At 41.1% G+C, this 12292-nt stretch overlaps 1 long non-coding RNA gene across 1 annotated transcript in view; it reads right to left on the bottom strand.

The window, feature by feature from the left end:
- LOC132229230 (uncharacterized) overlaps positions 1 to 11065 on the bottom strand; it is a 223409-nt gene extending 212344 nt beyond the window's left edge. Inside the window, exon 1 of the long non-coding RNA XR_009451658.1 lies at positions 10985 to 11065. This is a non-coding gene — a long non-coding RNA (uncharacterized LOC132229230). The remainder of the gene's footprint in view (positions 1 to 10984) is intronic.
- Between the last annotated feature and the right edge of the window lie 1227 nt (positions 11066 to 12292).

Raw genomic sequence — 12292 nt, 5'->3', positions numbered from 1 at the left:
CCAATTTTTTTGTTTGTTTGTTTAGTTTTAGTTTAGTTTTGTTTTAAAATAATTTTAGACTTATAGAAGAGTTGCAAAAAGAGCAGAGAGAGTTCCCTTAGCCCTTCACCCAGCTTCTCCTTATAGCAACATCTTGCATAAAGACAGTAGTAATATAAAAACTAACAAATCAACATTGGTACAATAATATTTATTAAAGTACAGATTTTATTTAGATTCTAGTTTTCCACTAATGTCTTTTTCTGTTCCAAGATCCATATCCAAAGGCCTTATTTTAATCGGGCAATTTAAGATGGTCTTTGCATGTAACAGAGCAGGTCAAATTCTTATGTTATTGGATCCCCTGTAAATTAAGCTCCATGACACACAAGGAACACTTTGTCCACTCTGTCTATCTCTGTAATCCCAAATGGGAATAGTTCCTAAAACACAGAAACTCAAACAAATAAATAAATAGATAAATAAAACCAGTTAGATCATCTGACCTTCATTTTTATAGAACAAAACAATGTGATCAGTTACAAGGGATTCTTCTAAATATTTCATTTTCCCTTATTTTCTTAATTATCTTTGTTATATAAGGTTTTCATATGGCATAATTTTATTAGAAGTAGACTTGAACTATTAAGAATTCTGGAAACACAGATAGTAATCTGATTACTAAATACCTCCTGCCCCAGGCTAAATACCCTCAGCTGCCAACGTCTCCAGAGCTTTCTCTTTCTTGACCTAACATTTCCTTCAGGATCTTGGGCCCCATGAAAATAATATATTTAAATAGCATGCATGATTTTTTAAATGAGAACCTCCTATGAGTCCTTTCAGTAATGACACACAAAAGATAAAAATAGATCATGCTTTCAAGGGTAATAGATATTTTAATACTGGCATGATTAGTCAAATGTCTATAATCCTTCTCAAATCACCTTGGATGGTGTTGTTTCATTTTTTTCTTTTTCTCTCCCAAGGAAAATCATTATTCATCTTAAGAGAGAACATCTTGTCAAGTGTTGCAGTTCAACTAAATAAGGAAAACATCTCTGCCAAAATGCAGCAAATGTGATTACAGGAGGCCAAGGAGAAGCCCATAATTAGATCATTACCATGGAAACAACCTAATTACATGTGTAAAGCAGTAAGGGCTGAGTTGCAGATCTGAATATGTTAATACCATTGTCTATGTTATAATGTTTCTGCTACTTAGCCTTCCACAAATATAATCACATAAGCTGTATAGATAAATCCCAACTCAGTTTAAATGAATGAAAAAATACTTGCAGCTATGTGAATGAAAATCAGAGATATTCATTCTCTTTATTATAAACACACACCTATGCCCTTAAATGAGAAAAAAATGTTGTGTGTATTAATAATACATGTATAGTAGCATGTAAATAGTTGAATGACCTTAAGAATGCATTCTGGAATTTTACACTGTGCAAAATTTATTTATAAGGACAACCAAAGTTAGAGCAAGGTAATTTAATTTTTTAAACCACACATTATTTATACTAAAAAATTATTTTATATGGCTTACTCTTAGTTATTTAGAGGCAAATTATTTTCAAAGTATCATTTGATCCCTTAAGGCTGAAAGGTGAGTGTCCATTTATTATTCAAGTCACCGTCAAAGGTATAAGCCACATCCCCAGAGGGCAGTGGAGAGGCTACCCAAAAAATTTATTAATATAGTGCCGGGGTCCAGCCCCAGCGGGTCCAGGGGTCCCCAAAGGTGTGGACGGAGTCGGCGAAGAAGGAAGGACATGGAGGCAGTGTTCAGGTGATCATCATAGCCAGGTTCTCTTGTCAGGGTCTCCAGCCAGGTTCGGTCCAGGTTCTCCAGTCAGGTTCAGTGTCCAGGTTCCAGTCAGGTTCTCCTGCCAATCTCTGTAGTCAGGTTCAGTCCAGGATCCCTTACCATGTTCTCCCGCTAGGCTCTGTCTCTAGGCTCCAAAGCCAGTCCCTCTCCAGGATCCTCCGGCATGCTCTCTCCAGCGAAGTTCTTCTGTCTCTAGGCTCTGTGTAGGTTCTGTCTTCTTGATTCTGTTCTAAGTTCTGAGTCTTTCTGTCTGGTTCTGTGTTCTGAGTTCTGTGTCTTGCTGTCTTGTTACATCTGTATTTATACCAGTTCATTTTAATCCTGTCAATCTCTATTACAAAGGTTAGGGCGTTTCTTATCTCCATTCCAGGGAGTAAAGATTATGTAGCTTAAGCATGATTGTTCATAGTTAAAGTGATTAATTACCCGCCTGGCACTTAGTTGAGGGGTTTTATTCCCTCCCTAACTTCAGGGGAAAATCCCTACTTGGGGATTCAACCTTTCTCGGAGAGGTGACCTTGGTTAAAACACAGCGCCAAGAAGGTGAGCAAACATATTAAGAACCGTATGCCATATATGCCAGGTCCCCCGAAACAGCAAGGATGGACCGGCTCCCGGCAAATTCCCCCTTTTTTATTTTTTAAAAGCAAGCATTAAAAAGAAAAACCTCAAATGCTCTCTTATATCCATTTTAAGAGTAGGATTGGCGCTTTCCACTATTACCTGAGTCCTTATCTATCATCCCAGGGAGAGCTTGCCAATCCTGCACTTTCCCGGGGTGGAAAGGCTGCAGTGGGGTTAAGGATAAGGCTCCTTGGGCCTACCTTCTCCCATGCCTCTACATTTACCTTTCTGGCACCTTTCCTTCCTCAGAAAAGCATGGACGTATTTCTTGTATAAAACGTTCTGTCTGACTGGGAGTAAACTTAATTCCTCTGCTAGCAAGCATATATGTTAAAAGATCAATACGGAGTCTTTTTTCTTTAGACTCAGTATGGCACATCTTCTTAATCTAAAGATCAATACAGAGTCTTCTTTCTTTGGACTCAGTATGGCACATCTTCTCAAACTAAGAATCAATACAGAGTCTTCTTTCTTTGGACTCAGTATGGCACATCTTCTCAATCTAAGTTCTGTACTATCCACCTTCTTACCCTATTTATCCTCTATAGGGGGGTCTGTAGCACCCTGGTGGAGTCCTATCCGTCCCGAGTGTGGGGTTCTCAATGGGGGGGGGCTTACCTAAGGGAATCCTGTTCCAGGGGTTCCCAAAGGTGTGGACGGAGTCGGCGAAGACTATCCACCCTCTTCCTACAGTGGAGTCTGATCCGTCCCGAGTGTGGGGGTTCTCAATGGGGGAGGGGGGCTTACCTAGGGGAATCCTGTTCCAGGGGTTCCCAAAGGTGTGGACGGAGTCGGCGAAGACTATCCACCCTCTTCCTATGGTGGAGTCCTATCCATCCCGAGAGTGGGGCTTACGTAGGGGTCCCTGTTCGGGCGCCAGATGCCGGGGTCCTGCCCCAGCGGGTCCAGGGGTTCCCCAAAGGTGTGGACGGAGTCGGCGAAGAAGGAATGACACGGAGACAGCGTTCAGTTGATCAGCAACCTAGCCAGGATCTCTAGCCCGGATCTCCAGCGAGGTTCTGTAGCCATGTTCCCTCGCTAGGTTCTCCAGCCAGGTTCTGTAGCCAGTTCTCCAGCCAAGTTCTGTCTAGGATCTCCAGCCAGGTTCAGTTACCAGGTTCTAGAACATGGAGGCAGTGTTCAGGTGATCATCATAGCCAGGTTCTCTTGTCAGGGTCTCCAGCCAGGTTCGGTCCAGGTTCTCCAGTCAGGTTCAGTGTCCAGGTTCCAGTCAGGTTCTCCTGCCAATCTCTGTAGTCAGGTTCAGTCCAGGATCCCTTACCATGTTCTCCCGCTAGGCTCTGTCTCTAGGCTCCAAAGCCAGTCCCTCTCCAGGATCCTCCGGCATGCTCTCTCCAGCGAAGTTCTTCTGTCTCTAGGCTCTGTGTAGGTTCTGTCTTCTTGATTCTGTTCTAAGTTCTGAGTCTTTCTGTCTGGTTCTGTGTTCTGAGTTCTGTGTCTTGCTGTCTTGTTACATCTGTATTTATACCAGTTCATTTTAATCCTGTCAATCTCTATTACAAAGGTTAGGGCATTTCTTATCTCCATTCCAGGGAGTAAAGATTATGTAGCTTAAGCATGATTGTTCATAGTTAAAGTGATTAATTACCCGCCTGGCACTTAGTTGAGGGGTTTTATTCCCTCCCTAACTTCAGGGGAAAATCCCTACTTGGGGATTCAACCTTTCTCGGAGAGGTGACCTTGGTTAAAACACAGCGCCAAGAAGGTGAGCAAACATATTAAGAACCGTATGCCATATATGCCAGGTCCCCCGAAACAGCAAGGATGGACCGGCTCCCGGCAATATAGGGGCCTGTTTACTTTATAAATTATCAAATAAAAATATCTGTTCCCAGTTGCCTTTTAATGCTTTTTTTGCAAATGTTGTTGTGTTTGAATTTCTTAAACATCTTCTATTTTCTGACCCTCCTCATTTAGTCATCTCTGACACTGGCTGTCACTTGCACTCTGGGCAGAAACTTCCCCTTCCCTCTGAAGGTCTAAGCAGGGCTTTGGTGATGCTGCTCCAGTCCTCTCAGGCAATGCCATTTGGAAAGTGTCTTCCCCAGCAGCCCCAATATTAGCTAGTCCCTCCCCTACCTCTCCTGGAAACAGCATGGCTTCCAGAGGGCAAGAGAGGAGATGCGAATGATCCTCACTCCTGCCCCCCCTACACACACACACACACACACACACAATCAGGTTCCGAGGGAACACCGAGCTGAATGTAAGGGCATGAAGAAGGGCCTTTTCATTTTCTCACTGGTCTTCATTTTTCATGCATCTATGTCCCAAAGTCTAGTACTGCTCCTCTCCTTCTATTATTCCCTACCCTTTCCTGTAGACACACTGGTCTCCAGCTGAAGTGGAAAGGAGATAAGAATGGAAAGAACTGTGGCTCTTTAGAAGATGGAGATGCAAACCCATTCTGGAGCTATCTTCTACATGCCTTGTTTAACTTTCTTCTCCCAGTTTACCTCCACCCCGCCCCCCCCCCCACACACACACACACACACACACATCTGGGAGTGAGAGAAGTACCAAGTTAATCAAAAGCTTAAGGATCCTGGTTCCAGATAACAATATCTTTCTTTCTTTGACAGAGGGACCAAGGGTCATGGCGTAGACACAGGTAACTAGCTGGGGACAGAGAACAGAGTGCACCAACATGGCATGGGATCTGAAAGAGCCAGAGAACCTTATGGAGGGCAGAGAGCTGGGCTTAGTCAGGCCTTGGTTCTGCCTTTGGATTGTCACATTTCCCACTAGGCCCTCAACTTTCTCCTCTCTGTGAAGCAATAGGATTGGACTAGATGAGGTTTAGGTCTTCTGTAAGCTCCAACATTCTGATTCTATGGCTGCAATGTGGGCTGAGCTAAACCCTACTTCCCACCGTCTTCCCTCCCACCTTCAGCCTGGGTGGTCCCAGGCAGAGATCCTCTGCCCTTTACTGCCCAGCCACCCAGCCTGTAGAGCTCACACACTGCTGGACAGAGAGAAGGAGACTGAAATGAAGACAAGATTACTATATTCCGGCTTAAGCAAATCACATACCTCTTTAGGCCTTAATTTATTCTTCTGTTGAAAGATGGCAGGGGAAGGGAATCTGGAGGGTCGGTGAGTGAAGGGATCTCTACAATCCCCTTCAGTATTACATTTCATGTGCAAAATTAATTTTCTTTATGTACTACTTTCATCAGCTTCCTCCCATACTCAGCCACCTTTAGTGACTCCCCATTTTCATAAATTCCAAGTATAAAAGCCACTGCCTTTCAGAACACGCTTTAATCCAGCCGCAGCGTTCTTGCCCTATCTGATTCCCTCTATCCTCTTTTCACATGGTCTCTCATTCCCCAAATCATTGGTCTAGCCCAGTTTTCTCCTGAGCCTGATGCTGCTTCCTTACTCATGAACCTGACACATGGTTGGGCACCCAATGAATGCTTAGTGGCTGGGCTGTTGAACCAGGCTCTCCCCCACTATCCACACCCCATCCTGGTTTCCGAAAAACAGATTGGGCCTCTCCCCAGCTGGGAGGCTGGCCCTGGTCCCTCTAAATTGCATAATCATGTCCTTCTTTAATCCTCAGGTCTTATGTTGAAACACACCATTTAGGGCCTACAGTCATGACCTCTTAATTATGTTAAACGTGTGTGGAAACTTTAATCTACTTATTACAAGTAGACATTCTGAAGACTAATAGCAAGTTTTCTATTTCTTCATAATTACCACCCCACCTAACCTCATGCTGAATCCTTGATAGGTACTTAGGAAATATTAAATTGATTGGTTTAGAGGTGCTCTGAGAGCATTTTCTCTACCAGGGATGAATTTCGTCCATATCATACAATCTCCACTTGGCAAAAGGCTCATCTTTCAAGGAGAAACTTAAATGGCAGCTTAGTGTGGCTTTTTCCTCTCCATCACTAGGCTAAGCTTGTCTTTTCTTATATACGTCTATTGGCATTTATCCTGTTGCTATTCTTATTTGTTTATACATCTGTCTCCCCACCAAAACAATGAGTTGTTTTTCTTCAGGAAAAGAGACACATTTCACTTTTGTTGTATTTCTATGCCCACTACTGCTCTTATATTATAAGAAATGTCAAATGCTGTTGAATAGATGTATAGAATGAATGCCCATACTTTTAGGAAAAGACTGAATTTTTGCTATGTGTTCACTCTCTCTCTCTCTGAAAACTCCAGAAGCAATTTTTGACAATATGAGATGAAGGACTAATGTGAGGCTTGACACTAAATTTATAAGTTCATGTTCTGAGCTATATATACAGAGTCGGGGATAGGTTCCTAGTATCCATGCCAATTCTGCCCCCTAATTACCTTTAATAGATCTGAGTTGGCAATGCATTCTACTATATTCTTGTGGTTTTGAAATCCACATTTGACAATCTTAAGTATTTAAAACCCATTATTTAAAATTAGCAGAGTTAAAATATTAGAAAGTACAAAGAACATACTTGTTAACAATATTTTCTCCTGGGGTGGTCCATGGATTGCTATGAGACTTAAATTGCTTCTTTTAACACCGCACGTGTACCTTTCGTTATTATCTACCTTGAAGTTAGTTTATTAATGTATTGCTTCTACTCTCTATTGGATACATATTCTTTGAGAGAAGGGAGAGTTTTACATGTCTCTGTTCTCTGTAGCATGTGGCACAATAATTTCTATGGGGTCGGGGCTAAGTAAACAGCTACTGTATGAATCTATTAAGGACCATATTCCAAGTTTCTGATAACTATTAAAGCTGAGCAACATGAAAGAAATTACTCTTATCAAAGTGACTGCAATGTTTATCCCTTTCCTGAGCAACGAGTTTGTTTTACATAATGATTTTAATAAGTTGTATTATTGCTTCCATTTCTTCTCTTAAAATTGTCCCCTAGACACCCGAGAACCAACATGGCGAAGCACTCACAGCAAGTTCATGGGACTTCAAGGTACAATTTCATATACAAAAGTCTGTCTTCTTTTCTTATCTTTATTTTCACTTTATCTAATTTCTCCTATTAATTTCAATTTGGTATTACCTTGCTAAATAATGTGCATCTTTGTAAACTGTCTTCAATTATTTTCAGGCCAAACAGATATTCATGAACATAAATAAACAGATGCATACATGAAATAAATATAAATATCAAATCTAGTATTTCCTGGATTAAAATTAATTCTTGATTAAATATCATTCCCTGATTTACTGTTAATAAATTGTTATTACTAAATAACAATTTTAGTTTACATTATAGATTACTCATAATTTGGATTATGCTTAAGAAATATATTTCACTTCTCATGAAATCATCTGATCTTATTACTGCACACTTATAACTTAGCTAGTGGCTTTGCAGAGGGAAAGGTAGGATGAGAAAGTAGATAATAATTGTCTTTGAGATTATCTTTGTACTTTAAAAACTGGGATGCAATAATGGCTAGCACAGCAGTTACCATGAGCTAGCATTGTATTAAGAATGTGTCATCCTCATTTAATCCCCACAACAACCCTAAGAGATGACACCATTATTATCATCCCATACTATTATTATTGATGAGGAAACTGAGGCACTCTGAGGTTCAGTAACTTGCCCAACATCACACTTTGAGTACATGACAGAAATGGGATTGAAAGTCAGGCTGATGAGCCCAGGTGGTGTGCTTAAGGATTTTGCTGACTGTCTCGCCTATTCTGGGTCTTCAACATTCTTAAAAGACCAGTAAGGTACACTGAAATATTAGCTTCCAGTATTGTCCAGAAACCATCACAAATAATAAGGGGGAAAAGGCAAACCAGATGATCCGTTATACTGCCAGTAAAGACAATTTGCCCCCAAATAATCCACTCTGTTCCTTAAGACGACATCTCCCAGTCTTTGCCCCTCTCAACCAGACAAAGCAGTTATGATGGTGCATTAATATAAACTTTGTGGATTTTTAAAAAATAAACCCAAACGTTATTTAAATGAAAGGGATTGAGAAAGGAGTTTTTCTTTATCCTTGGTAGCAAAATTATTCATTGCCTGCTGCTATTATAAGTCATGTGTTGCTTCAGTCAATACTGCCTGGGGCAGGCTTGGGCTTTATTTGCCATCTCTGTGTTTGAGCCTTGAAATGAGGTTATCGATTTATGATCAGTATAACTCCTGGCTGAGTCCTGGATGTTATGATACCACTAATATAGCATATTGAGGAAATCACCTGCTATCCCTCAAGGCAGAATCTACATCTTGCTCATTTTTGTGTCACTCCAGCACCTAGCACATAATAAACACTCAATGAATATATGCTGGCTGAGTGACTGGATTCATAAATTATTCTCTGGGTATAGATTTTTAAGTTTCTAATGGATAGTCTCTGTTTACCACCTTATAGAGTGCTAACACTGAATAGCATGGATATGATCAAGTGAATGAACTACTTACAGTTTTAAGATAAATGGTGAGAAGTGTTTATGTGTTGCTGAACTCATATGCTAGAAGACACGTGAAAATCAGAGCTCTGCCAAAAACAAAAATTTGCTTGAAACCCCATATATTCTATTTCATAAGGAACCAACTTCTTCATCATTAATTAACAAGAAATCTGGCCATTTTTACTTCCTCGGTAACATAAAGGAGTATTAAGCTCTCACATACTCCCTGTTTTAAACCTTCATTACCTTAAATATAAAGTGACTCCTAGGTATATGGATCTTAGATAAATAAAAGACAGTATATATTTCTCTAGAGCATTAGTTGAAAGAGGTCTATCATTTTGTTTAGCAATAAAGGGCTCATTCTGATGCCATACAGAGGAGGCTTCATAATAATAAGTGTGATTGAGGTAGGAAAGACAGTTCCAATTTGCCTGGAACCAAGATCCAGATATATCTGGCTTTTAGCTTTAGAAGAAACTCCTGTCCATTAAGCTATAGACATCTGGCAATTTACATAGGGAATAAAGAATTTGCTGAAAACTTTCAAAGCATATTTCTAAATGAGGACCAAACTCATGCAGAAATGCTTAGAGGACTGAGTTGGTGGGAAGGAACAAGACAGGCATGACCAGCCTGCCTCAGCCATGGGACTGAGAATGAGTGGGAGGGGATCCAGGCACAGTGGCCAGTTCTAGTGCAGCCTTTGACACCTCTAGTGCCATGTGTGAGCTACACCATCCCCCCGTTCACTACAGAGGTGCCCCTTTAACATAGTAGAACGCCAAAGCCAGGAAGCTCTTCCCTTCTCACTTTCCAGAAGACCATCACCTATAAAAAAATGGGCACAGGAGGTTCTAGGTCTAGACTGCTGAGCAAGGATCTCATCTTCAGATGGGCGGCGGCTGATGGGGAGAGCAACAGGGGTCTGGAGTAAGGGAGCCCTGGACTGGATCTGTGAGGGCACATAAGGAACCAGTCTACCTGGTGTAGACTTTGCAGAGAATGACATACCTTTTTGAGTGAGTGGGGCTTATGGCCAGCAAACTATGTCTCTATCCACTACAAAATTCAAGTTCAACTCTAAACGTGAAATCACCTGTACCAGTTGAAAGAGAAACCTAAGAAGATTCAGTTTATAAATTTTTCTGCATGATAAAATTAGTAATATTAAAAGTTACTATATATATCCTTGACTGTCATCATGCTTTATGGTTTCACAAACCATATTTCACTTCTTTCTTAGAACATTGTGAAGGAAACAGAGACTGCATTGTCCCTAATAGATGAGGAACTGAGGTTCAGAGACAAAAGAGATTTAACCTTGATCATACAACTCATGTAACTTCAGTGGCCATACAGTTCCATGAATGAAGCATCTCTGTGTGTTATTCACTCACTGACCCACAATGCATTGACCTCTTGTTTTAGGAGCTCATGAGTACTGACTGATAAACCATGATGCCAAAGTTGGAGGCTAGTTGGAGAAAAGGCAAGGCTGCAGATATATGGAGGATTAACTCATCCAACACAGATCACTCTCCCAAAGCAACCTGTGATGCTGTCTTTCCCTGTCCTTTGCTTCTTCTCCCCCTTCTCTCTCCAAACAGGTACCAAGGACATCCTGTGGTGGCTGGTGCTGGGAGCATAGTGGTTATTTGAAGAAGGAGGATGGGGAGAAGAAAGAGACAGCGGGAGAAGTATATGACTGGCAGAAAGCAGGTAGAACTGGAAGAAGTCATACCACCTCTCCCCACTCCATGCTCTTTAAAAATATCCCCATTTTAAAATCTCATTTAGCAAAAATGTGTAAATTCAATTAACTGAACACAGTAATGTACTTACTGGATACAGAAAGCCATGGCAACATTTTTTTTTCAAGTCAACAAACAACACAACCCATCTGTAAGGTCAGCCAAAACAAAGACCCCATAAACTTTGCAGGAGTAACTGGGTTTTTAGCATTTTCTTTTCCTTCTTCCTCATTTTTAGAGCTAGTTGCCCTTTCCCACTTTTTCTCTATGTCCATGGAAGTCAGTCCACCAAAACAATGCACACAGGCCAAGCAGGAAGCCACGCAGGCTATAGGGCCAGCAGGCCTCGGCATCACTCACCTTTGCGTCTGCCCCCAGTGCTCCGCTCAGGACTGGAAGAAACCAGGGAGGGGAAATACCTTCCAACTGATTGCTCTGTCCTAGAGAGAAAAGCAGATAAGATGAAGGTTGCCAGGGGCAGCTAGATTGGCAGAGACAGCTTGGCTCCTAAATACTGCAGAGGGCGGTTTACACCAGGGTCACGCTGAGTGCTTCTTACTTTCTGAACAAAAGAAAAAGGTTGTCCCCTTCCCAGTACCAGGTGGAGGCTACCCGTCCCTGCTCCTGTAGTGCAGGTAATTCTCCCACCGTGAAATGAAGGTCAGAGGTGCTGGTTGCAGAAGTCTGATTAAAGAGGTGGGGTGAGCGCAATGAGCTTTGAGGAGTGAATCAGAGCCAGCCCTCACCACAGCTATTAGACAAATTCTGTTCCTCCGACATTTACAGAGTGCCTGCCCCATGCAAGGCACTGTGCCACGAATTAAAATTTTAAAGGAATTCGTCCAACCTCTATTTCCTTTCATCAATAACCCCTGGGCAGGTAGAGTTACTCTTGTTATTAAGCCATATGCTCAAAAAGGTTCTGTGGCAGTGATGATGCAGGGAAGTCCCTGAGCCTGGCTGCCAGTTGCCCACTGTATGAAGAAGGCAAGTCTTTCAACCTCTTGGGCTTCAGTTCAACAGCTATAAAGAGGAGGGTTGACCAGTTAGTCTCTGTTAAAAACTTCTGATAGTTTGTTCCTTATCCTTTGTAGCTAACATTTGTTGAAAACTGTTAACATAAAGTGGGTACCCATTTTATATATAAGCATATTTCTAACATTCAATGATTTATTAAAGTCCATACTCTCAAAGTAATGCATACTAATTTCATATTTTATTATACTTACACTGAATTCTATATTTTTATATTAAATTATTGGTATAGAAGAAATAAGGAAAGCAACAGTTTCATTTTCCCCCTTCCATTGGCATTTCTTTAGTCAAAACTCTATCCCCTATCATTCCTTGCTATTAGTTTTGCAGGGAAGGTGGAGTTTGAGCCAGAGCACCAAGACTTGCAGAGTCATTTTTATTGTTGTTATTTTTGGTTTTAATAGAAAAAAAAATACTTGCAGTGAGAAGACATTTTCAGTTCATCCTAGGGGTTCTTCAAAAGGTTATGCAAGCTTTCCACGAGTAAGAATCTAAAATGCATTCTTTAAAAAACCCATTGTAAATAGGTCTCATGATCTACATATTGTTCTCAGCTGCTACTATACATTTCGGTGGCAGTTTACATTTGTAAAGGATTTTATAATTATTTAGCTGACTCTGGTGATAACCTTC

Source organism: Myotis daubentonii, chromosome 3, assembly GCF_963259705.1.
Source record: "Myotis daubentonii chromosome 3, mMyoDau2.1, whole genome shotgun sequence".
Classification (NCBI taxonomy): domain Eukaryota; kingdom Metazoa; phylum Chordata; class Mammalia; order Chiroptera; family Vespertilionidae; genus Myotis; species Myotis daubentonii.
This window is presented reverse-complemented; position numbering and strand designations above follow the sequence as displayed.